Source organism: Sapajus apella, unplaced genomic scaffold (genome assembly GCF_009761245.1).
Source record: "Sapajus apella isolate SASKATOON/1434 unplaced genomic scaffold, GSC_monkey_1.0 scaffold169, whole genome shotgun sequence".
Taxonomy (NCBI): domain Eukaryota; kingdom Metazoa; phylum Chordata; class Mammalia; order Primates; family Cebidae; genus Sapajus; species Sapajus apella.
The window spans coordinates 162,435-166,316 of NW_022437109.1; positions in this window are offsets into that span (position 1 = coordinate 162,435).

Genomic DNA, 3,882 nt, shown 5'->3' on the forward strand with positions numbered 1-3,882 from the left:
TTGACCTCATGATCCACCCGCCTCGGCCTCCCAAAGTGCTGGGATTATAGGTGTGAGCCACCACCCCCGCCCTTAGAGTAGGTATTATTATTCCCATTTTACAAAGAAGGAAATAGATCAAAGAGGTTAAGTAAGCTTGCCTGGGGATCAGCCCTGGCTGGAGGGAAGGGTTCTGACTGTGACTCCACCCAAACACCCCCACTGCAACCCAACTGCTTATTTTTGGAGACAAGAGTCTCGCCCTGTCTCTCAGGCTGGAGTGTAGGGGCGCGATCTTGGCTCACTACAGCCTCCGCCTCTTGGGTTCAAGCGACTCTCTTGCCTCAGCCTCCTGAGTAGCTGGGATTACAGGTGCCCACCACCACACCTGGCTATGAGGGGAGGCTGTGAGGAAATCCAAGGCACTACTCCCAGGAGCAGTTCACTCAGCATTCACAGCCCTGAGGCTCTGTGATGGGGGTCCCAGCATTGCTGGAGGAACATCTTGGGTAGCCAAAGTACGAAAACATGGGAGTCAGGGAGACAGAGGGGTGTGTGCAAAATAAGATCCTAAGAAGCCCTCCAGTGTGCAGATTTCTGTGGCCTCAAAGCACTTTTATAAACACTAGTCAGAGGCCAGGTGTGGTGGCTCACGCCTGTAATTCTTTTTTTTTTTTTTTTTTTTTTAAGATGGGATTTCACCATGATGGCCAGGCTGGTTTTGAACTCCTGGCCTCAGGTGATCCACCCACCTCGGCCTCCCAAAGTGCTAGGATTACAGGCGTGAGCCACAGCGCCCGGCCTCATCCCTGTGATTCTAACGCTTTGATAAGTGGATAAATGTGGGAGGATGAGGCTGGCGGATCACCTGAGCTCAGGAGTTCACGACCATCCTGGGCAACATGGCGAAACCCCATCGCTACAAAAAAATACAAAAATTAGCTGGGGCTGAGGCAGGAGGACCACTTGAACCCAGGAGGTCAAAGCTGCGGTAAGCTGAGATCCAGCCACTGCACTCCAGCCTGGGTGACAAAGGGAGACCCTGTCTCAAAAAAAAATCCACTAGTCAGGACAGGTACTATTGGCCCGTTTTTACTGATGTGGTAGCTGAGGGCTGAGATTTCCCTCAGGGCCCACAGCTAGTAAATGGCAGACCGCATTCTCACAAGTGCTTCTGCTCCAAGAATGTCAGCACTCCAGCATGTCAACCCTCCTTGCCATTTCCAAGCCTGTGTGACTATAAATGTTAATTGGTAGAGGCGTGGTACAAGCAGGATCCCGGAAAGTTCAAGGCCAGGAGCTGGGGTCAAACTCCCACTGTTCCCTCCACCCACAGTGGCCTTTGTGACAGGAAGGGGGAGGGGCGGGGACTGTGAGATCTGGAGGCTACAGATGTTTCTAGAGCCTGGGCTGTCCTTTTCTAACGGTTGAGGCACTGCCTTTCTCTGAGTCACTCCAGTGAGTTGAGGCCTCCCCAGGCGTGGAAACCCCTAGGACCCAAAGAAAGGTTGTTCCTAATCACTGGATCAGGCATGCCAAGGAGAGGGCCCTCCGAGGATGGGGCTGGGGAAGTGTGTGCCACCGCAGGCTGCCCAGCCACCACAGGTTTTCCACCTTGACCCCCAGGCCCTCCCTGGAAGGGCAGGCTTGTGCTGAGCCTTAAGTGGTTTCTGTGGTTTGGGGTGGGGAGGGAGGGAAAGAGAAGTTGGGGACTGCTCCCCAGTTCCACGCCACCACCGCCACCTCCCACCCCTTCCAGAGTGTTTGCCCCCAGCATGGAGATCGCCTCTGATAAGGAGACTGGGCACGTGGGGGTGAAATGACTCTCCGATCCCTATCAGCCTCTTCCTTACATAAGAATGTATGCGAAGAGGAAATAACCACTGCCCTGCTTTGAAAGGACTGATTCCTCCAGAAAAGGGGATGTGATTGCAGCAAGAGGGAGAAAGGTCAGGCAAGGGGGACTTACAGTAGGATAACCAAGGGAACTCCTTGCCCTGGGAAGAAAAGAAACTCAAGCTATTCACGCTTAGGGCAGGGGAGGGGTCGAGAATGCCTAGGAAGCATGTGACACTCAAAGGCCTAGAGGCCAGGATCCTGCCTTCTCAATCTCCAGACGCCTCCTCCCCACCCTACACAGCAGCGCCAAGCGGCACAACCAGGGGAGGCAGCCTCGCCTGCAGTGTCTCGGGATGCCCGTGTCGATCCGATCCGCAGGCATTCTGTGTGACCTCCACTCTGTGCCTGCCATTGCTGGGCAGTGAGAGGTAGTCAGGAAGGGCCCCAGGAGACCCGGAGTCAAGAGGAAGAGATGCCTAAAGAGGAGAAAAGATAGAGAGAGGAGAGCTAGAGAAGAGCCACAGGCAGGCGGGAGCTGCTGGGAGAGACAGAGATGGGGTAACTGAGGAGTTCTGGGCTGGAGGGGAGCAGAACTGCACTCCCACCCCCTGCATGTTGCTGGCTCCTCCTGTCAGCTGGTGGGTGCTGGGTGGGGGTGGGTGCTGCAAAGCACCTTACCTCTCACTTCAAACCTGCCCCAGGGGCAGAGCCCCCAGACAGACCAACATCCTGTTCTGTGCAGAGAAGCATATGTGGATGCGTGGACCCGCATTTACCAAAACGACACGGAGATAATCAGAGCCTCAGAGGCATAGACACATACCCTCAGACTCTCAGTGCAGAAGGTCCCCAAAACTTCCCCTCCTCTTTTTCACTCCTCATCCATTGTCAATGACCCCAGGAGCTGAAAAGTCCTCCTCCACGTCTACCTTTGTCCCTCAATCTGCAGCCATGGGGGTACTCTGAGTGCCACCTAAGAACGGAGGCGCTGACGGCAGCAGAGGGTGAAGCCCCAGGGTTGGGCAGGAGTGGAGGATGGTGAGATGAGAGGGCAGAAGAGGGAAGGGACAGCTGCCTGCCCTTTCCATGCCAGGTGCCACGTGCACCAGGTGGGGGGAGAGTGGGTGAGTCACGAGGCTGTGGCATGGCTGACTCCTGCTCTGCTGTTTACCAGCTGGGAATGGGAGCAGGAGGAGGTGCCAGGGAGCCTCTCTGCAGCCTGGCCCCTGGCCAGTTGCCTGTTGGGTAACCAGGAGAGCCAGGCCCAGCTAATCAAACTCTGGGCCCAGGCTGTGAAGGAGAAAAGCAGCACCAGGATCCCTAGAAGTCTCGTCCCCTTGGACGCCCTCAGAGCCTTCAGTGCAGGCCTGTGCTCGGTCTGGGAACCTCTCCTTCTCCCAAGGAGGCCAGTGCAGCATCTCTCCTCTCCTCCTCCCCGCCATGGCTCCTCCGCCTCCAGGCACTCCTCCAGGCCTGCCACTTGCCCCAACAGATGAGGAGCACGTGGAAGCATCAGGGGGTCAGAGAGTCCAGGGAAGAGTAGCAAGGGGCAGAGGCTGGGCCAAGCAGTCAGCGGCCTCAGGGAACTGAGCAGTCACTGGGAGGAGTCTGACTGCATCCTAGAGAAGAGACAGAGTCCCCCACACCTGTCCTCCCCTCCCCATCTCCCATTCACCTGTCTCAGGTACAAACCACAGGATCTGAAGTCATGAAGACTTCGGTCCAAATCATAGCTCACCCATTTATTGTTCCTGTGTGAGTCCCTGGGCAAGTCACTGTTTTCACTGAGCGTCTGTCCACTCACTGATCAATCTGGAATAACGGTATTTTCCTGTGGGGGGTGTTATGAGCATTCACACAAAGTAAGAGCATGGATTTCCATAAAGGCCCTGCAAAGGGCCCAGCACACCGTAGGTGATCAATAAATGATTGTTCCCTTCCTTCCTCCTGTTCGTTTTCTCCTCAAGGCTCCATGCGCTGGGCCCCTGGTCTCTCCTCATGTCCCCTCCTGGTGCCAGGACACTCTGCCAGCCACTCCTTTCCCCTGCCTGCTGGAGGGCCAGG